Source organism: Macrobrachium rosenbergii, chromosome 49, assembly GCF_040412425.1.
Source record: "Macrobrachium rosenbergii isolate ZJJX-2024 chromosome 49, ASM4041242v1, whole genome shotgun sequence".
In the NCBI taxonomy this organism is placed as follows: Eukaryota; Metazoa; Arthropoda; class Malacostraca; order Decapoda; family Palaemonidae; genus Macrobrachium; species Macrobrachium rosenbergii.
Genome location: NC_089789.1, coordinates 2,450,950 through 2,474,031, shown reverse-complemented (window position 1 = coordinate 2,474,031; position 23,082 = coordinate 2,450,950). Strand labels below are relative to the sequence as shown.

At 38.3% G+C, this 23,082-nt stretch overlaps 1 protein-coding gene across 3 annotated transcripts in view; it reads left to right on the top strand.

Annotated features, from left to right (window-relative positions):
- CROT (Carnitine O-octanoyltransferase) overlaps window positions 1–22,802 on the top strand; it is a 286,657-nt gene extending 263,855 nt beyond the window's left edge. For all 3 annotated transcript variants that reach the window (XM_067092518.1, XM_067092519.1, XM_067092521.1), the window contains exon 17: window positions 21,758–22,802. The gene's annotated coding sequence lies outside the window, so the exon portion shown is untranslated. The remainder of the gene's footprint in view (window positions 1–21,757) is intronic.
- The last annotated feature ends 280 nt before the right edge of the window (window positions 22,803–23,082 follow it).

Genomic DNA, 23,082 nt, shown 5'->3' with positions numbered 1-23,082 from the left:
TACTTATTGGACACTACAAGACAACAAGTATGCAACTTAAAACCCACATCATATACTTACATGTGACCTATAGACAAATGATGATAAATAAATTATTAGATAGATAAATGATAATGGGGAAAAAATTGTTTAATAAAAGTTGCTGTCAGAAACTTGGGACTCCAGTTTCCCAAACTTTCCATAGTAGGCCTAAGCTAAAGAAGTCTTAATTACCATATATACCTGGTCCTGGCCTGACTTAACCCTTAAAATACAGGATTGCAATATTGGTACAGACTGGACTTAAAATCGGTCTCGGGGAAAGGATCTTTTACTTAGCGGGAGACTTGCGTGTCTGTTCAATGTATTTTTATATTTTTTCTTAATTTTTCATGGGTTATAAGTAGATAGATAGCTGAAATACAAATGAAACTGACGGCATAGAAATATTACTAGATTTAAATAGTAAAGGTAAAGAATCAATAAGGAAATAGAAAATATATATGAAACTAGTAAATTGTAAAAAACCTGCATTTCCCCCATAAAACCCCATTTTCCCCAATAAAACCTGTTTTTTTTTAAACCTGCCCTGGCTGGGTTTTTCTAAAAACACAGGTCTTTTTTTTTTTTACCAACCCTGCATTTGCGCTCCAAATGGCCTCGGTGTAAATATCAGCTTGGTGGGTGATGGCAAAACTATAAATACATTTTTGGTGATGGTAGGCTGACACAGCTTAATTTTCCTAAATTAATACAACTTGCTTGGCAATACCAGCTTATTGTTCAGCCCATGGCTGTAACAACGACAGGGTGTTTGAAAATCACATCCCCAGTCTGCTTCTCAGCAGCAACAACCTGTCTCAACTGCTGGGCAAAGTTGAGAAGCAGGTACTGTACCTTGCAGACAGGCTGTGCTCTGTCCAGCTCATCAAGACGGGACGGAGGTCTCCTGAATGCCATCATCTGGCTCTGTCTTTGCTGCAGGCTCTGCTACTATTTCAAATTCGAGACCAGAAAAAGGCTTACTCAGAGCAATAAAAAGAACTGAAAAGCAAAGATACTTCAGCATTTATAGTGTTCCCACGCACTTGTGATTTTTATATTGTACATAATGTTAGTTTCCACTGTTATGTGGGTTTATTTATGTATGATCATAATTTCAGTTAACATTGGATGTATATATAAATAAATAATAAATTTATTGGCCCAGTCAATACTCTACAGATTGAGATCTATCCATTATATTTCACAATCTCCAGGTAGCCTTCAGGTGTTCATATTTCAACAGGCCTATCTAATATGTTTCATAGTATGTCCTACATATTACATTATGTACATGTTGTCATCAGTGTCTATGTTATAGTAGATAATGCCATAGTCCCATCTGCCTTGTAGTAGATAATGCTATAGTCCATCCACCTTGTAGTAGAGCTTTATTGTTGAAATATTTATATTGACTGTATTATTTTTTCTATATAATTATAAAAGATTGATTGTAAAAATGGCAAAAGAATAACTAACTTACATAATTATATTAAACAATGTTGGTTGTGGTGTAAATAATAGTGTATGATGTTCTGCACTGTTGTGTGTATATGATAAATGATTTTAATGAACTATTGCAGTTTTATAATAATAGGTAAAAAAGCCAAGAATGCTGAATTTATCTCAGAAGGTAATTATATAAAATAAGTTGCATTTAAGTAAGGGCTGAAGTTTTGACCCATTTCTGTAGCCAAAACTTTAACAGGTGTAAGATGTCAGCTGAGGAGGTTGACTGCCTCAATAAATGTCATTGATATTGCACATGTGCATATTTTCATTAATATTGCAGTGTGTGTGTGTGTGTTGAAAGAGCAACAGTATTTGGCTGTGAATGCTCTTTAGGCCAGGAAGATGCAGTAGAGTGATGGTGAGGCTGTCAGACTAGCCCTGTCATGCATTCAGATATTGTCTGTTCCACACTAAATTACAGTAAAGTCTGTCTGTCTTTTCAACCCATCGTAACATCGAAAATGTGTATATCAACTTAAATCTGCTGTCTACAGTGCACTAAGCAGAGCCTGTATATATATTGGCTTTGCTCTAAGCTAATAGCTATGCCCCATGGCCATTTGGAGTGATGTGCACCTTGCCTTGAATGTAAACAAACATGGCATCCTGTTATAATCCAATGGGAAGCCTGGAAGTGACGTGGCTCATATATATATGCTCTGGTATCCATTTGGAAAAGTCGGATAGGATATTACAGCTGTATTTAAGTCTGTTTTTTTATGAATATTTTGAAATTTAAAAAAATGGTCAAATGGCCAAAACATGAGCAACACCTTCGTTATCACGTCAACAAAGCATTTTTTCAAAATATTAAAATTGATGGGGTTTTGGGCCTCCACTAACGGTGAGGTAGGGCTGATGTTTGGCTCCTAATGACTATTGTCATTTTTTCTTTATTCGCTTAATTTATTAATTACAGGCAGTCTCCGGTTATCGGCGGGGATCCGTTCCTGACGGCGTTATGACAACAAAATCGGCGATAATAGCACTGATTCCCGTTAACAAACATCAGGCATAACCAGTTATCAGCGACGAAAATCTGGTTATCGTCGTCCTGGACGCCGTGAAACGTGGCTCAGTAACCGAGGCTATATAACCGGGGGACTGCCTGTATTTTGATTTTTATATCACATTTGTCTGGCAAAACAATGGCTTGTTCCTTGATGAATGCGTGGTGATGTGGTCTAAGAGACAGGGTGCCGAGTCAGTTAAGATAAAACGTTGAAAAGTGGTGGTGGGCAACTTTTACTCTGAACAATTTTTTTTCCTATTTGCAGTTTTTTTGCTGGCTTTTTTTTACATCCAGTAACTCTAAATACAATCTATATACTTTCACCTTCAAAAATATGCTCACAGTTGATGAAATGAATAAAGGATGATGAAAAGTGAGTATATGATGACAAGTTCATTATATCTAGATCTCAGTTACATAAAATAAATTAGATGCAAGGTCAAGTTCAGGTCAAGTCTCTGCCAATAGATGGGATACTGATATTTTAATGACGTTGTAGGTTTACAGTTAGTGCCCCAGCAAAAAGCTGAATTAGCAATGGAAAATCTCAGCGCCAAGAGTTGAGTGAGATAAATATTGAGGAAATTGAACACAACTGCTAAGAAATTCAACTTACTAACACATCTGTTTGGCACAAGTGAAAGTATAGAAGAAGTTCTTCATTCGAGAGACAAAAAGGCTTGAAAATCAAACTCCAAAGACCAAAAAGACCAAACAAGAAAAAAAAACGACTGAAAATGAGCCAAGAATATCAGCCTGGTAGCTACTAAACTTTTAGTTTCTTAGTTTCAAACCAGGCAACAATGAGTCAGGTGGTACTTGATGATACCCTCGCCTTGAGCAAATAATACCCCTTTTTATAAAGGGGGGGGTGACCTGGAGCCAGAAATCAACCACAGTAATGCTCTAAGATAAGTTTTTTCCATGAGTACCAAAAAAAAAAACACTTGTTGACCTTTACAGTCGTTTTTCTCAGTTTTCACTTTTTTGCACTTCAAACGCTAACTACTTTTTTATTTTTAGGCCAATTTTAAAGTTAAATATACCATTGGAAAGAGGAAAGAAATACGAATATTTGTTTGGGGCTAGAGTTTTTTCTTTGGGTGACAAGGAACCGGTGATAATCAAATTATACAAATTTGGGGAAAAATCCCTCCTGTCCAAAAAAAAAAAAAAGGAAAAATAGAAAAACTCTTCCCATGATTTTTTTCCTAGTATGATATACTTTCTGTGTATGAAGCCGCATTGCAATAGCTCTAAAAATGAAGGAGAAACATTTTTAATTTTTTTAATTTTTAAAATTTTTTTAATAAAATCCAAAATAATCATCCAATCACTCTCAAATTTTTTCTGGAACATCACCTTATATATATGTATAACATATAAAAATTTCATAAAAATCGGAGCATTATTTCTATATGAGCGTGTGCTCCCCTTAAGATAAATGTAATGGTAATGAAACTTACTTTACTTACATAATACATTTATACTGTATTATTATATTGATATACAGTGATCCCTCGTCTATCATGGATAATGGGGCCAGAACCCCCGATAAGTGAAATTTTATTGGCCCTCCCTGTACTGACATTGGTATATATTTAAAGGCTTTATAATTTCCCACACTGTTATAAACACTTCCTATGCACTTAAACACTGTATTACTATTTTGATCTCCTATCACAGTAATATGCAAAAAAAGATCGTCCCATATTTGTAATGTTTACGTTCTGAGAATCAGTACTGAGGCTGCTCACTACTAACGAAAGAATTAGGAAAATCATTTTTAGTTGCTAAAAGAAACAAATTTATCAATGAAATTATTTTTAATTCTGTACATAAAAGTTTATGATACAGTAATTCATATTTCATTGAGAGAGAGAGAGAGAGAGAGAGAGAGAGAGAGAGAGAGAGATAGAGAGAGAGAGAGAGAGAATTTTTTGGTACAGCAAAGTAGCTTGGGACGAGACTAAGTCTTGACTAAGTCTTGACAAGCTGTGATGAAAATATAAACAGTATCCTTGAGTTGCTTACGTATAAATTATTTTAAAATTTTTACAGTGATTTAAGATGAAACATCAACAGTGATAAGATATTCTCTTATGTACCACTCTGCCTTGTCCGACCTGTATTACTATTTTGATCTCCTATCACAGTAATATGCATATCCTTTATCGTCCCATATTTGTAATGTTTACGTTCTGGGAATCAGCTGACTGCAGCTGCTCACTACTAACGTAGGAAAATCATTTTTAGTTGCTAAAAAAACAAATTTATCAATGAAATTATTTTAATTCTGTACATAAAAGTTTATGATACAGTAATTCATATTTCATTGAGAGAGAGAGAGAGAGAGAGAGATCAAAGAGAGAGAGAGAGAGAGAGAGATAGAGAGAGAGAGAGAGAGAGAGAGAAATGGTGTGTACTGTACAGCACAGTAGCTTGGGACCAGACTTTATACAGTATCCTTGAGTTTATTATGAAATTCGGATTTTAATTATTTTTACAGTGATTTAAGATGAAACATCAACAGTGATAAGATATTCTCTTATGTACCACTCACGTATGTGGGTATATCACCAGTCATATTATCTCACGTAACATGATGAAACATCGCTGTTTTCCGCAATATGGCTGCCGATATTACTTTTAATTTTAATTTTTCGATGAATATTTCTGAAAAATGCAGTGAAGCATATTTTTTGTTTAATCTCATTTGTACTGAATTATATGTCATAATGCAATGAACCAACAGTACTAGCAATATTAATAACTATTAATGGAATTAATGAAATATTTGGGTCTTCATATATTGCGACTATATTTGAAATTTCCGAAAATCCGCTATATATTTTCTCTTATAATATACATACGTAATGGAAAAAATCATGATGAAACGTGAATCCGCGATAGAAGCTCACAAAGTAGCGAGGGTTCACTGTATTATCATTGTAATCTTATAAAAAAATCATCCTGCCATTTGTAATGTTTGCTTTCTGAGAATCAGCTGATTGAGCCTACTATCAAGAGTTGGGAAAATATTTTTTTACTTGCTAAGAAACGAATTTATATATGGAATTATTATTTTTACTTTTGTACATAAATATAAAATGTGTATACAAAGGTAGACTAGCATACTTTGTTAAAGTAAAATCCCTCAAAATTGCAAAACAGCTGTTTCCTGATCTCTGTCTCTCTTCTCTCTCTCTCTCTCTCTCTCTCTCTCTCTCTCTCTCTCTCTCTCTCTCTCTCAGTACGTGCATATCCTTTAATGGAATTTGAATTGTTGTATCTTTAACATAAAACTCCATGATGATCCATGCATACATACATGTTACCACTTATTTTTTTTTTATTTACTGTACAATTTTTATTACAAGTTTAGTTGACTCTGAATTTGATTATCAAGCATATCATAACAGTACACAAGAGAATATTTTATCACTGTTGACATTTCATCTCTAATCACCGTAAAAATATTTAAAATGAAACGTTCATATGTAAGCAAGACAAAACCAAACAAGCTGTAGCAATTTCACTGATGGCATGGAATGAGTGTGTGCATACATATGTAGGCACACATGAATGAGTGAATTTTTTGGTCTGTAAAACTAGGAAAATGAGAAAATACAGTAAAAATATAAACAAGAATACTATAGCATAAAATATAAACAAATAGTCTAAGTATGTGTGTGTGTGTTACTCTACAGTATTGGGCTCTAATGTAACATACCTCATCTCTCTCTCTCTCTCTCTCTCTCTCTCTATACCATATGTCAGTACTGTACATATCCTTTAATGAATATCAATTACTGTACCATAAACATAAAAACACGAAACTAAACAAACTCCAGGAAGTTTGCAATGCCATCAAATGAGTGCGTGCATATGTAGGTACGTGTTGCCATATTTTTTACTTTGATTTATTGTACCGGACTTCATTACAAGTTTAGTTGACTCTATCATTATCACACATATTATAACAGTACACAAAAGAATATTTTATTTCTGTTGATGTTTTTTCTCTAGTCACCGTAAAAATTTTTTAAAAAATATGAAACCAAATAAGCTCATCAAGTTGGGTCTACCTAGTCCTCTTCACCCATCCAGCACTTAATCCCCACCCCCTACCACCATAGAAACTGCTCCCCAGCTCCATCCACCTTCCAAAACAACCTCTCTGAGCCTTCCTCTACCCAGCTTACTGCCTCTCCTCTCCGATGGCACCAAGCCATCCGACACCCTCCCCCCCACAATGGAAACTTCTTGAGGCCTCCCCCACCCCCCAAACCCTTTCCCAGTCAGTCCGAGTGTTGGCAGTGTTACCAACATTTTCTTGAGGCCATACAGCATTGCCAACCATTGTGGGCAGTTTTTTCAATTTTTTTAAAATTTATATATCTCTGGGGCCTTGATCCCTGGTCCGGGTATGTCAGATAATGGTGATTCGGATAATGGAGGGATTACTTAATTATGCATGAAGTTTTCAGTTTCAAGCATGATGGGTGTTGTTCATGAGCACATTTAGTGCTTATGGCTGAAAATAAAAGCGTGTAGCCTATAGAACTATGTGCTGCATATGATAAAAAAAGAAGGGGGTTGCATTTTTTGTTTTTAAGTGTATCTATGTAATTTATGTTAGTACAAAAATAGGAAAATAAGGTAAGTTTTATACATGAGGGAAAATGAAGGGGGTTGCTTTTTTTTGTTTTGTGTATTTATGGAGTTTATTTTGTTTCAGATATTGGAAAATAAGTTAGTTAATTGCTTTTTGCTTAAAGTTTTCAGTTTAAAGTGTGGTGGTTGTTGTTTATAATAATGTTAAGTGTTTACCATTTTGTGATATTGACAATGATAGGTGAGGAAGGGTAGGAAGTTGCCCTTTGACACACATCCCTAGATTTGTTTACTTGTCATTATCCAGATTTCGATCATTATCCAGATTTTGACATTATCTGACGGGCCCTTGGCCCTATTAATCTAGGTAATTGAAGGATTACTGTGAATAACCAAAAATGTAACTTATTTACCAAACAAATTTAGATTTTTTTTTATAGTGTAGTCACTTACTTCATCGTCAAGGAGTTAACACCCCCCATGGTGTGCCAGCACTCCATGGTGACTAGACTAGTATCAAAGAAACATTTTTCTAGCCTGGTCTTGTAGCCGGGTATTGTGTCATAATGAAAACACTATGACACATGATAGAGTATAATGGACTTGGAGAGAAGAGGGCATTTTCCCTTATGTTCAGTGAAGTGACTATTGTGCATGCGCGTCTGCCATCTTGTTTACAACCAGAGCAGCCAAAAGACCAGCTCCATTGCGCTCTGCTAGTGCAAACTACACGCACCACGTTTCAGTGCTCCTTCCTGTTTTCACCAGCAAGAATTATGGAAACATCCAAACTCGAAAGTTAAGGGGAGTGTTTGAAAAAATCATTTTTTATTAATAAATCTGTTTTTTTGCATGAATCAGTTTGAAATTTTGGGCATTGGTTAGTTTATGTATAGCGAAATGGTCGTTATTCATATTTTCCTTCCCGCCCCCTCCCCATTCGCTGGTACCCTCGCCCCCCCCAAAATTCTTTAAAAAAAAATTAGCCATAACTAGTGCAACCTAAGAGCTGAAATTTACGTGGTAGACAGGTATTATAGATTAGAATAAAGTAATAGAGAGTTTTTTCAAATTTTTTTTACAAATATTTTTCAATTTTTAAAAAATCTTGGATTGATTTTGTTGAAAAATAAATCCCAAAAATATTTTTGGGACAAAATAAAAAAAACTCTCTCTAGTTTTGTAGACACTTTATTTAACTTTCATTTGCTTTTTGTTTCATTGAGATAGGTGACTCCGTTACATCTGAGTTTCCATTTGAAGATCGATAACTTTAGTTTTGAGATATCGGCCTCCAAAGTTTTATGATGACATTTTTTGCTTGTCTGTCCATTTATTTGCTTGTTGTCTCACACTTTGAGGTTTTTATGACAAATTTGATAAGTTATATCATATTGGTGTTATCTGTGATTATTATTTTATGTATATTGAATTATATTTTATATATTTAGGCTCCTGGTCCCACTCTTTCCTCTCTCTTGGATGCCTCCCTCTTCATGACGTCGTTTCTTCCTTTCTCTTTTGGAACGTAGACGTTGTTTAAATTTTCTTGGTCTCGGCATCGTTTCTTCTGAACAAAGAAGTATTGCAAAGCCAAGAAAAATACAAAAAATTGACTTGCAAAGTAATATAAGTGCGCTGAATGAAAACTGTGTCAAAACACGGGTGAGGTTGGGCAGCGCGACGTCTTGCTTCGTCTAGAGCTGAGCTGCCACTGATTGCCCAAGTGGGTACACTCCTTCACCCAACAAAGCCTCTATGCACCTGCGTAGGATATGGTTGCCATATAGCGCATTTAGATATTCTTCTCTGATAGCTAAATTGAAATTACTACCGATATACTGAGGTCATCATTACATCATACGAAAAATGTAATTTTCTCAGTGATAGTAGGGTTATGGTTTTGGCTTATAATTCCAAAACTATTGCAAATTTTTTAATAAAATTTTCGAGAATATAGTCAAGAGGTGTAAGAGTGTATGTGAAATATCAGGAAAAATTTGGATTCTTCGATTTTTTCATCAAACGCTCCCCTTAAGTTTCATCCTTCCTCCATCTCCCATTTCTCTTCCTCCTATAAGTGCTACCTCTTTTAGAAAGGTTATCCTTAGGCTTCGTAAACCTAATCATGATGTTTTACTAGAGGATGAGGCAGCTTTTGAGGGAGGTGCACCACCAGCAGCTGTGCTGCTCATCTGATCAAGATAATGGCATACCAAGTACCCATAAGCCTCATTATTGTTGGAGTACCTGTGGAAGATCTGGCCTACCCTGAATATTCTGGGTGTTTCCTCTTTTGTGGCCTTCGTGGACAACCGTGTTGGATACAAGATGGGCTTGTTACCCGAGCCTCATCCTGAGGTACAGTAGTTCCACATGGGCCTGTGTCTGTTTTGGCTTTGTCGACTGCTTCAAAGGAAGGAGATCTTCTTGTTGCAGTAGTCCTCCCCGGAGCAGATCATCAAGTGTGTGAGATTTTGCCTTCAGTTCCTGCCATGACCATCTTTGGTGTGTAAGGTAAGACCAGTGAGAAGAAAGGGAGGAAACGCCATTACGCTCTTCTTCCTTGTCATTGGCAGCAGTGGATGATAGGGTAGTGGAGTTGTGAGACTCATCATCCACACTGCTTTTAAGCCTTAAGTTTGAAGGCACTTTTGGCTAAACTGTCCGGGATCATGAAGAGGCCTGCGCTTCTGACACCATGACATGTAGCTCAGACATCTTCCTCTACAAAGGAAGGAGAGTCGTCTCAGCTTTTTCGTGGACCTCCCTCCGGCAGTGCCAAGAAGGGAGGAAAGAGGAAGGAGGGAGGGGGTTTCTAAAGGGTGGCAATCTCCCTCCTCCGGTACCACAAGTAGACCTCCCTGGGGCAGTGCAAAGAAGGTAGGGAAGGGGAAGAAGGGTGGGGGCTGCTAAAAGTTGGCAATACCCTCCTCCAGTACCATGAGTAGGGACTATCTTGCCATTTGGCTGTGTGGCAGGAGCAAGTAGTTTAGGAAAGGTATAGGTATCTGTTCAAGATTATTTGTCCTCCCCTCTTGGATACATGGAACAAGTTCCACTTCTGTCTTTCAAGTTCGCAGATGTTTCTGGCCCTGTCAGCATAGGTGGGAGTGATGTTGGAGAAGGGCACCATAGAAGTTGTAGAGTGCCAGTCCTTGGGTTCCTACAGTTTGATTTTTCTTAATGGAGGAGACTGGTAGTGAAGTAGGGTGAGTGAAGAGTATTCCCCTGCTCAACCCCCAGAAGTCCCAATTACCAAACTTATTACCAAGTTCAACAGCCACTCGAGTCATGCTGGAGAGTGTAGCTTACTCCTATTTGAAAGACTGGTTTGTGCTCTTAAGATATTTTCATTAAAGGCTCCCCTTAAGTGCCTAATTTTAAGCTGCAGTTAAAAATTGTTAGTTTAAACTGTGGAACAAATGTTTTTTGTGTACGGATCCGGAAACTGGAGTTTGTTTTCAGAGCACATTCGATGCTCTCTCATGATCTCTGTTTTTTGCAAAAGCCCCAAAAATTTGAATTTTTGATCATTCAATTTAAAAGTGTAACTAAAGAAATGTTCCACAATTTATTATTAATTTAGGTAATCCTTGCAGATAACAAGTCCACTATGGCCTAGGCTGTAGCCTACATGAGACGGTAGCCTAACAAATTCAGTGTGAATAATGTAAATATAGATGTTGTCCGTGGCATATATCCTAGGATTACATATCCTAAAAGTGATTTAAATAATCTGGATTAGGTAGTAACCCAATTTAAGGTAAGTAAGAACCTTTTAAGACATATTCTTTTATGGTCCTAGGCAGCAGCCTAGCTTACACCAAGGATCCTAGAATTGGATAAACGGGAAACTAAAATCTTCCCTCTCTATAGCCTCTATACTTATGTATGATCTAAAATAATCCAGGACTAGGCAATAGCTTCCCATTATTGGACAATCATTTTCCTTGACCGTAATCTAGAACTAGATGAAAATAGTAACCTGTGCCAGATGAGATGGCAGCCTAACATCAAGGCCACATACTAAGGCAGTTGTGTTTTATGTAACCATACCCTTGTGAAATAAATAGTCCAGATTAGGCAGTATCCTAGATTAGAGTAAGTGGTAACCTGGCTATAAGATTGTATATTATTGGGTTACTGTTTTATATAATAGACCAAATAAGGGAGGTGGTCAGCCTCAGCTAGACAAAAATAGTAGCCTAACTGTGTTTAATTATTAGCAAGTTGCTAATTTTTTATAGCCCGTACATTTAAGTGTGATCTATAAAAATCTGGATTAGCTAATGCCCTACACTAGGCTAAGAAAGAACAATAAGCCTAGGAGTGCAGAGAAACAGTATTCTAGGATTAATAACATTGGTAAGGGAAGCCTAGGAGTACATATAAACAGTATTCTAGGGTCAATAACATTAGTAAGGTCTTATGAAGCCTATGCCCTTACAGGTGACATAAGCTGAACAGGATCCTTCCCTCAAAAGAGATACAAGAATTCACTTAACCCCAATTGAAATGACTACATTTTCAGAGGGGTATAGTAACTCACCCAGGACCTCTGCCCCCTGGGTAACAGGCAGTCACAGTTCAGCTGTGGATGCTCAGTCAGATCACACCAGCTCCCCCAAAAGGGATACACAGTTTGCAGCATTTGATCCGTTCCGAGGAAATTATGAGTAATATCAAAGATGCCCTTGCCACAGAACAACAAATATATTGGACATATTGCATGATTCCAAATGGAATTCAAGAAATCAATCAGTGATGTACACTCCAAAGTGTTAAAGTATTGCATCCTGCAGTGGAAAAGGGAGAGTGGAAACAAACTCTGACCAAACAAGATCCAAGGTTAGAATTCCAACTGGAGCCAACAAAACGGCCAGTTTGGACTGCAAAGCTTCAGGTTAAAACATGACGGGCTCCAATATTCTCCCCTGATGATACTGATAATCCCTGGTGAGATGCTTCAATGTGTATTTTCTCTCCTGATGGTAAGTATTTAACTAATGAGAGAAAAACCATGATTGAAGTTGTACATGTAGAGTTTAAAAACAGGACAGCATCCCCTAATACAGAATGGCACCTGATACCACCTTTGGCAGACATGGAGAAACCTCAAAAGGAAACAGTTCTCTTATGTGGGAATACAGCATTAAAAGCTATAGATGACAACCTGTAGGTGGATCTACTGTATACTCCCATTATGAATAAAACCCAACTTGCTCATCAAGTACCCCCAGCCTTCTGTCCCTTCACTTTTAAAATAATTAACCATGTGAAGACAAACTTTCAGAATTATGTAGGAACTAGAAAACGGGAGTCAATGGCAGAACTAAAACCATTCGCCACAGTCCTCCCGGTTTCGAAAAATTCCACCAAGGAATGGGCAACACTTCAACTCCCTTTTGAAAGGAAAAAGTTCCCCTTGGATGTTGCTACTCAGCAGTTTGGGACCCTTATGAGAAGAATCTCAGATGAGACAGCTTCGTCAGAATTCCGTGCTAGGACTTTTCTCCATAGTATCTTAACCTCTTCCACTCTGCTAGAAGCTGCCACCAAAAGGCTTCCAGAAGATTCCAGGACACTTTTTGCTGTTGTGGCTAAAAGTCTTCTTAGACTGGCGCTTAAAAGCACGAATGAAAATACTTGAAGGCTCCAACAAGTCACTTCCCACTGTGGCTGCTTTATTACAGTCTAACCCCTTCTGTAAGGATCTGTTTGAGGATTCTGTTGTAACTCAAGTCAACGAGCAGGCACGCCAACAAAATTGCAGTGTACGCTCTTCTGGGAAAAGGAGAATTCAAGAAACAAAAAACCTGAAATTTCCCTTTATCAAATTAAAAAAAGGCTTGCTTTGATCAAAAATCATATAAGCCTGCAGTCACCTCCAAAAGTTTTCCTCATAAACACGTAGGTGGTCAGAAGGGACACCCCCTTCAAAAGGACAGCAACAGCCACGTCAGCAATGTCCAAAAACCATCTTACAAAGGAAAAGGAAAAGCAATGTCCAGAATGCCTACCAAAGGAAAAGGTAGAGGAAGAGGGAGATATCAATAGGAATTGTTTGGTCGGGGGTCAGCTTCAAAGACACCACAAGGAATGAAAGTCTTCTCCTTGGGGACACAGCATTGTTCTCAGTGGGCTGGGGTGGAAATGGTCTCATCTCCCCCATCTTTAAAGGGGTTCTTTCAAGAACCAAACCCCTCTCTGGAAGATTACGTGCAGAAGGCCTTGTTAAAAGGTGCCCTAGAGAAACATGCATATATTCGTCACCAAGCGCATCTCTTCAGTGTTTCCAAAAAGGATTTCTCCAAATGAAGAGTGATCCTCGACCTATCAACACTGAACAAGTACGTTGCTTGCCAGAAGTTTTGGATGACTACCGTTGCCCAAGTACATTCAGTCATTCCAAAAGGGACTTGGACAGTTTCTATAGATCTGAAAGACGCATACTGGCACGTCCATATTGCTGCTCCCTTCTGCCCCTTCCTAGGGTTCCGGATAGGGAAAGATAGTACAGGTTCAAAGTCATGCCTTTTGGGGCAAAGATTGCCCCAAGGATTTTTACAAAATTAGCAACAATAGTTGTCCAGGAACTCAGGAAAGAAGGAATACAACTAATAGCTTACCTAGGTGAATAGTTAATCTGGAGGTCCTCAAGAAAAGACTGCTTGAAAAACCTAAGAGCAGTGGTCAACAGACTCCAGTCAAAAGATTTTATAATAAATTGGAAAAAATCCCACCTCATTCCCAGCAGATGCTTTCAGTGGCTGGGAGTGTGTTGGGATACTCTTCAAAACTCAGAACAGAATAAGGAAAAACCTCAAAAGGTTCTTAGCACAGCCCAGAGTTTCCAGATAGCAGTAAGAATGCATGATGGGTTTGCTGCAGTCTGCATCAGTAATAGATCCAATACGGCTATCGCATGGAAGAAAAAAGATGCAAGACCGATCTCACCAAAAGAATCAGAAAGTTGGACATGGAAGGAATCTCTGGCAAAACAGGTCACCCTGACTCCTCCATCTGTAAGAGTGACAATACACACAGGTGCCTCGTTGACAGATTGGGGAGGGCATTGGGAGGATTGTCAGGTGGCAGGGAGATGGTCAGCTACTCTGAGGAAGTGTCATATCAGTTTCCTGGAACTGATGGCTGTCTTTTTGTCTTTCAAAAAACTCAAGCCTCCAGAAGAGACACATATTTTGTTGGTTCTAGACAACACGACTGCAGTGTCCTGCATCAAGAGGTTGGGATCACGTTCACCTCTCAACATGGTAATGCTAGCCATCCTTCGGATGGCACAAGTAAAGAAGTGGCATCTATCTGCGATTCACCTCACAGGGTCTCTCAACATAATAGCAGACTCTATATCCAGGAAAACGACAGTCTCAACAGAGTGGATGTTGGACAACCACTCTTTTCAAACAATAGCTAACTTGCTTCCACGACCAGAAGTGGACCTGTTTGCCACATACGAGAATCACCAACTCCCAGTATATGTGTCTCCCAACTTAGACAGTCAAGCAATAGCAAGAGATGCCTTCCTACAAGACTTGAACAAGTGGAGGACGATATATCTTTTTTTCTCCATTGTCCCAGATTTCAAAGGTTTTGAGGAAACTCCTAATCTTCAAAGGAACAGCTTACTTAACAGCCCCAAATTGGTCAAACAGGCATTGGTTCCTATCACTTCAACAACAGGCGAAAAGATCAATTCCACTATGGTCCGCTGTTCTATCCCAGAAAGTTGGAGGGAAAATTGTATATGCATCCTCCTTTCTGAGCCAAGACCTTCACTTATGGTTTTTTTTTAACATTATCTACTATGAAAACTACTCACCCAACATTGCTAGTTACCTAGTACAAAAATTACGGACATCATCTATCCGGCAATACCAGTCCATATGGAAGATATGGTTAGATTATATCCGTACTGAGAGCCCAGTTGAGATTTCTATAGAAACACTTTTAAATTTTCTGCTATACCTCTTTGAAGACAAACGTCTTGTAGTTACGACAATTGTGGCATACAAAGCAGCATTAACGGAACCCTTGCTTTATGAATTTGGGATTAACTCCAGCATAGAAGTTGTTACTTCCCTTCTGTGGTCATTTGCTCTATGAAGACCTTCTCCCAAAAGATTTTCAGTTGCTTGGTCCCAGAACAAGGTACTTAGACTTCTGTCTACCCCTCAATTCAGCGGACCCAGTACAACTGCAACTCACCTGCTACACAAGGTGATCTTCTTGATTGCATTAGCATCAAGAGCCCATAGTGAACTGGGCTCTATTAGACAGGGATGATATAACACACAAACTGCTGATAATCAATTATTTTTGTCCCCAGGCCCATCATTCCTGGCCAAGAATGAGGATCCTTTAAGAAGAATCCCCTATTCTTATAAGAAAACTCAGTTTAGCAGGCAAAACATTATGCCCAGTTCAAGCACTCAAGGTTTACCTAGAGGTCACGGCAAACATCCCAGAAGGTCTGATTTTCCTACACCCTAGCACGAGTAAACCACTCTCTCTATAAGGGCTAAGAATAATTTTAGTGTTCCTCATTAAAAAGGCAAACCCACACTCCTTTCCTAGGTCACATGACATTAGGAAAGTAAGTACATCATTGGCCTACCTGAGAAATGTCTCTTTCAAAGAAGTCTCCAAAAGTACAGGGTGGACATCAGAGACAGTGTTCTTAAAACATTACCGCCATGAGCTCGAACAAATTCGTCTACACAGCATATCAGTAGGTGGTATGGTTAGTCCTGACCCCATAGGCTCTACAGCAGAAAACCAGGGGTCTTCCTAATGGGTGAGTATGCTGACTATTGCTGGGGAAGATGCAACAAGACTGCAACCTCACCCAGCATACTTAGGTAAGTCACTACAGAACTTCACCCTAAAAATGCAACTTTCTTTTGTAGTTTCTCGTTTTTTGGTACCAAAACCCCAAAAGGTTTTTTAGAATAAGGAATGGGGCTTGAAACTTGTGGCTTGACCTCATACCAGAAATGCTTTTTGCTTTTTCTTTCGGTTTTTGGGATTAAAATTTTGGGAACTTAAGCCTTTTGTCACCTGTCAATTTCTTTTGTAAAACTCCTTGAGGATGAAACAAGTGACTATGCTATCAAAAGAATTTTGACAGGAAAAACCTGTTTTTGGTAGTCGCTGTTGAGTCCTCAAAACCCTCCCACTTCCCTGACGAAAAGGTGTTTGATTTGGGCCAGGGATCATCCTACATTGACCAGCAGAGACTATGGAGCTGGTCTTTTGCCTGCACTGGTCATAAACAAGATGGCAGATGCGCATGCACAATAGCCACTTCTTGCTGTTTTTGATGTAGGAAAACTGGGTTCAGGTTTGCTGAAGATAAGGGAAAATGCCCTCTTATCTTTGAGTCCATTATACTCTATCATGTGTCATAGTGTTTTCATTACGACACAATACCCGGCTACAAGACCAGGCTAGAAAAATATTTCTTTGATACTAGTCTCGTCACCATGGAGCTCTGGCACACCATGGGGGTTAACTCCTTGAGGACTCATCAGCGACTACCAAAAATAGGTCTTTCCTATGTCAAAACCTGTATTTTTTATGAATATTATAATTATTACTGTTATTCTTTTTGTGATTTATACATGAGCTATTTTTCATATGATGTAGTAATTTGTAAATGAACATTCACTGGATACAGTATGCCCAGAGTGAGTAAGCAAACTACATCCCTTATTTAGCCAAGTATCTCACTCTAAGGACCAGCAGAGTGTAGACTTATGTGTCATGTTTCTTAGTCAGAAATGAAGCAGCCTCCTCTCTCCCCCAAGCATCACCCATCATATTTATGTCATGCTCAGCTTGTGTAGTTATCTAACAAGGTCTTGCCCTATGTGCTGGCAGAATCCTAAGGTGTTGCTTGAAATGTTACCTTCATCTGGCTGAAGAAGGCTATTCTGTTGGCATGCTCCTCCACCTAAGAGTATCAGTCATCCAATTTAGAAGTCAAAGGTCATAAAGTTAGGGCCATAGCAGTTTTATTTGCTTTTTCATATTTTAATTGGCAACATAACTTACAAATTTTTGGATCCTTATTGAATTAGCCCTCTGGTGGCTGGTGAAGCTGTGCCTCACCCTGGTGAAGGAGAATGGGGTGATAGACTTATCGTCTTCACCTGCATAATACATCCTCTGACTTTTAGTCATAGATATCTGGGGTATCTGCTACTGTACCTTATAAGAATGGTAAACATTGTTACTATCAATTTCACACCTTTCCCACACAGTTGGAGCACAATCCATGACTATTGACACTTCCCAGCACAATGCACCTGGGGTATATTCTGCTACAACTTATGATTATGATAAGCATTTTTTCTACCACTGTTGTACTTTCATGGACAGACACAACTGGAGTATGGAGCTCACTGCTTGCTACCAAGGACAGAGGCTCACATAAAGTATGGGCTTGTATGAGAAAAAATAATTTAAGTTTTGAAATATAGATATTTATTGTCCATCTAACATAAAAACTACAGATAATGAGCAATCTGGATAATCATCATTACATTTGATCCGTTACAAAATGTGTTAAGCTTGATTACAGGATTCTGATTTTATCTGGCTACAAAAATAGCGGTTCATTTATATCCTTTGATAGGACTTAACATCATAACTTGAGCACTGAAGGCTTATAAATATAGTATATTTATTTATAAGATGCTGGTAAACAGAATTTTGAAAGAAGCTTTTCAAAGCTTAGAGACCTATTATTATTATTATTATTTGTTTTATTTATTTATTTATTATTTTTTTTTTTGGTCTATCACAGTCATCCTATCCGATTGGGTGGTTTTTTTATAGTGTGGGGTTCCGGGTTACATCCTGCCTCCTTAGGAGTCCATCATTTTTCTCAGTGTATGTGCTGTTTCTGGTAGCACACTCTTCTGCATGAGTCCAGGAGGTACTTCAGCATCTAGTTTTTCCAGATTCCTTTTTTAGGATCATGGGATCATGCCTAGTGTTCCTATGATATCCTCTGTATTTCTGTTTTTAGGTCTTGATACTTATAAATTTTTTCTCTTTCTTTCTCATCTATTCTGGTGTCCCATGGTATTGCGACATCAGTGATTGATACTCTTCTTGATTTTGTCAATCAACATCACGTCTGGTCTATGGCACGTGTCACCCTATCTGTTCTGACACCATAGTCCCAGAGGATCTTTGCTTGATCGTTTTCTATCACTCCCTCAGGTTGGTTTTCATACCATTTATTACTGGTTCTGTGCAAGGGCCAGACATTTGCTTGCTCTGTGGTTTGTGGTCTCATCTTTCATATTGCACTTCCTGCATATGGGTGAGATGTTATTTCCATCTATTGTTCTTTGGACATATCTGGTTCTTAGGGCCTGATCTTGTGCCACTGTTAGCATTCCTTCTGTTTCCTTCTTGAGTTCTCCCTCCATAGTCATTGCCATGTTTCATCATTGGCCAGTTATTTAGTCTGTCTCATGTACACTCTGTGCATTGGTTTGTTGTGCCATTCCTCTGTTCTGTTTTTCATTCTCCTGTCTCTGAATATTTCTGGGTCTTCATCCACTTTTATCAGTCCTTCTTCCCATGCACTCCTTAGCCACTCGTCTTCACTGGTTTTCAGATGTTGCCCCAGTGCTCTGCTCTCGATGTTGATGCAGTCCTCTGTGCTTAGTAGCCCTCTCCCTCCTTCCTTTTGTTTTATGTACAGTCTATCTGTATTTGCTCTTGGGTGTAGTGCTTTGTGTGTTGTCATGTGTTTCCTAGTTTTCTGGTCTATGCTGCAGAGTTCAGCCTTCATCCACTCCACTACTGTGCTGTATTTGATTACTGGTACTGCTTTGTTTTTATGGCTTTTGTCATATTTCCGGCGTTGAGTTTTGACCTTAGTATCACCTTAAGTCTCTGCATATATTCTTTCCTGATCATGTCCTTCATCTCTTGGTGTTTTATATCTTCTCCATGTATTATTCCCAGGCATTTGTATCCTGTCTCATTTATGTGTTTGATGCTACTCCTGTCTGGTAGCTTTGTCCCTTCAGTCCTTGTCAATTTGCCTTTTTGTATGTTGACCAAGGCTCATTTTTGTATTCCAAACTCCATCCTGATGTCGCCAGATACCATCCTTATAGTCTGGATTAGGGTATCAATTTTCTTGATGTTCTTATCATACAACATGATGTTGTCCATGAACTTCAGATGGTTAATTCTGTTGCCTCCTTTCTTGAGTTGGTACCCAGCATCCATCTTCTGCAGTACTTTTCTCATGGGAATCATGGCTACTACAAAGAGTAGTGGGGACAGTGAGTCGCCTTGAAAGATCCCTCTCCTGGTGTTAACCTCTGCTAGTCTTATCTCAGAGCTTGTAAGTGCTGTATTTTAGTTGCACATTGTATTTAGGAAGCTGATGGTGTTTTCCTCTCCCCCATATATTTTCAGGCATTCTATTAACCACGTGTGCGTATCATGTCGAAGGCTTTCTTGTAGTCAGTCCATGCCAAGCTTAGGTTGGTTCTCCTTCTCTTACTAATCTTCTTTTGTGCCCCTACACTTCCTTCTGCAACCTTTCTGTAGGTGGGGGATGGTGTTTGTATCCTCTAGGTAGTTGTATAGCCTTTCACTGATGATACCTGTTAGTAACTTCCACATTATTTATAGGCAGGTGATAGGCCTGTAGTTATTTGCTATATTTCCCTTGCTCTTGTCTTTCTGTACTAATGATGTTCACCCTGTGGTCATCCATTTGGGCGCATGGTGGTTTGTGATACAATGCTGGAGTTGTTCTGCTATTCGTGGATGTAGGGCCTTGAAGATTTTGAGCCAGTATCCATGGACTTCATCGGGACCTGGGCCTTTCCAGCTGGGCATTTTCTCTAGTTGGTGTCTGACTGTGCCTGTTGTGATCTCAGTGAATCTTTGTTTTATTCTCCCCTTTTCATCTACCTTGATTTCCTGGAGCCATGTTGCATGTTTGTTGTGTGATACCAGATTGCTCCATATGTTTTCCCAGAGTCTCTTACTTGGTTCGGCTTCAGAAGTTTCCTGGTGGTTGTCTTCCCCTCTTAGATGGCTCTATAGTCTTTTCTGGTTGGTTCTGAAGAGTTTGTTCTGTTGGTACCCTTTATTCCTGTTCATGTACCGTTGGATCTTATGTGCTTTGGCTTTAAGCCTTTGTTTTATATCTTCTATTGTGTTGTTTAGTCCTTTCTCCTGTACTTTGTATTTCTCATTCAGTTCCTTTCTTGTTTTCTTGCTTCTTAGCCTCTTTCCTGCCACCTCTTTCAGTTTACTCAAATCAGATCTGTTTTTCCAGGCGCCTTTTCCAAGGCATTTGCTGTTTTGGTTTCTGTTGGGTTGTTTGTGATGGTGGTGTTGGTGTTTATATCCTCAGGAGTTCTACAACTAGTCTTGCTCCTGCATATGGCAGGTTATTTGTTTCTGTGATACCGGTGGTGTGTATTAGTCTCATTATTTCATTAACTTCACTTGTTTTCTCCTGTAGTTTCTTTGTGTTGTAGGCTTTCATGGAGGGGATCTTTGTTCTTTCTGTATCTGGCTTCATACATTGTCTGGTCTTTTCCACCCGTTCTGACCTCTCTGTTACATCTTCGGTGTTTCTTTTGCCATTTTTCGGTAGCTCATCATTCCTGTCTTCTTCTTCTTATTCTTCTTCTTCTGGTATATTATAAAGTTGATTTATTATTCTGATGCCCCAGTAGCCCTCACTACCAGCTAAAAGCAGGTAAGGAGGACTAACGAAGTGTCAGGATGTTAAGTGAGCTTCATACAGCTGCTTTATAATTTACCTGTTGAAACAAAGAAACTTATACACCAAGTTGAGAAGGCACGATACAAGCTTAACAGCATATGGAGTGCCATTCTTTTCAGCAAAGTTTCCCTTAAAGAGGGTCCTCTTCCAAGATGATGATGATGATGATAATAATAATAATAATAATAATAATAATAATATTATTATTATTATTATTATTATTATTATTTATTTATTTATTATTTATTTATTTTTTGTGGTCTATCACAGTCATCTTATTCAACTAGGTGGTTTTTATAGTGTGGGGTTCCGGTTGCATCCTGCCTCCTTAGGAGTCCATCACTTTTCTCACTGTGCACTGTTTCTAGTAGCACACTTTTCTGCATGAGTCCTGGAGCTACTTTGGCATCTAGTTTTTCCAGATTCCTTTTCAGGGATCTTGGGATTGTGCCTAGTGTTCCTATGATTATGGGTACAATTTCCACTGGCATATTCCATATCCTTCTTATTTCGTGGCAGAGTTGTTTAGCTCATCGGTGGACTGGTTAAGCAACATTGGGGCTGGTCAGTCGTTGGATGGGTGACAGCTCTCCTGGGCGTTGATTCCTTGGGAAAGGATCTTTACTATAATTTCCTCAGTCTACTCAGCTGCAAATGAGTACCTATTCTCGATGGGGTAGGGTTAAATAGCAAGTCTCAGCAATGACGAAAAGAAATTTATTATTATTATTATTATTATTATTATTATTATTATTATTATTATTATTATTATTAATGCTGTTTTTTTCTTACAGTCTCAACTTCTTCATAAGTAGCTTCAAAAACTCTGAGGAGGCAAAGGCAGAAGAATTCATCAAAGCTCTTGAAAAGTCCTTGCAGGAGATGAGAGAGGTGCTGAGTGTTCCTAATTCAAATCTCTAAAAGGACTAATCATTCCTTCTGTAGGCTTAGAAAGGCTTCATCTTGTGTGACATGAAATTGGTTAAGAAGCTGTTGCAGTGGGAATTGAATTCTTCACTGTTATATTTTTATGATTTGCTTAATCAAATACTTGTGTACACTCATCTGAATTGGACTGAATCATTGTATGTCATAATGTCATTTATTTTTTGTTAGGAATGTTATTCTATTTTTAACCACGTAACAAAGAAAAAATGAATAAGGCAATAGTAAAGAATGAGAGGTGATCAACAAAAAGCAACACCACTCTTTATTAAGTGTGAATTTCTCCCTGTTGCAGATAATTTTGTATACTGAGTTCTTTGATTGAAATATGGTAGGAAGTGCAGGAGAGAGAATGTACACTGTAGAGTCAGTAGACATTCTCAAAACAGTAATTCCCATAAAGGTTGATTTTTTCACAGATAATTGGTGCCAAGCCAAATATTTCAAAATTATTTCAAATCCATTCTACGTGGTGTCAAGAAATCTTTGTCCAGCATAGCCTATCTTCTGTTATGCTGTATCTGTGAGACAGCGAGTGAAGATTCAATCTCTAGGCTGACTGAGTTCTTTTTGGCACCAGAAGCATTAATTATTGTTCTTTTCTTTGTAGTCATTTTAGTAATTCTCTCTCTCTCTCTCTCTCTCTCTCTCTCTCTCTCTCTCTCTCTCTCTCTCTCTCTCTCTCTCTCTCTCTCTCTCTCTCTCTCTTGCTCTTGACAACGCAGTGTAATAGCAGCGTTACTGTGGTGATAACATCAATGCAATAATATCAATAATATCATTGTTTTATAGTGTAAGGAAGTATTGTAAGGTTTAGAAAACTTATTGTATTAATGTTTATAACTTTTGGTAAATCATGTAGCCCAGAAAAAGAATAAAATTGTTGCTATCTTCTGCTTGGCTCACGTTCCTTTCAGTAACCTTTCGAACTCTAAAGTCACATTTTCATTCCTGATTCCCTCTGATTTTGTCAGATTAATGTTGACTAGCTATGGAGGAAAAGAGGCAGTAATTTTGCTAACTTTGCATTGTATGGAATCTATTTTTACAAAAATAACTACGACTTTCATATGCATGGAGAACACAGCTTGTTGTCTAATTTTCTAAAGAAGAGTATCCCAGAAGAGTTTATTTGATGTTTTAGGTTGCAATGTTCTTCATTATATATAAGTAA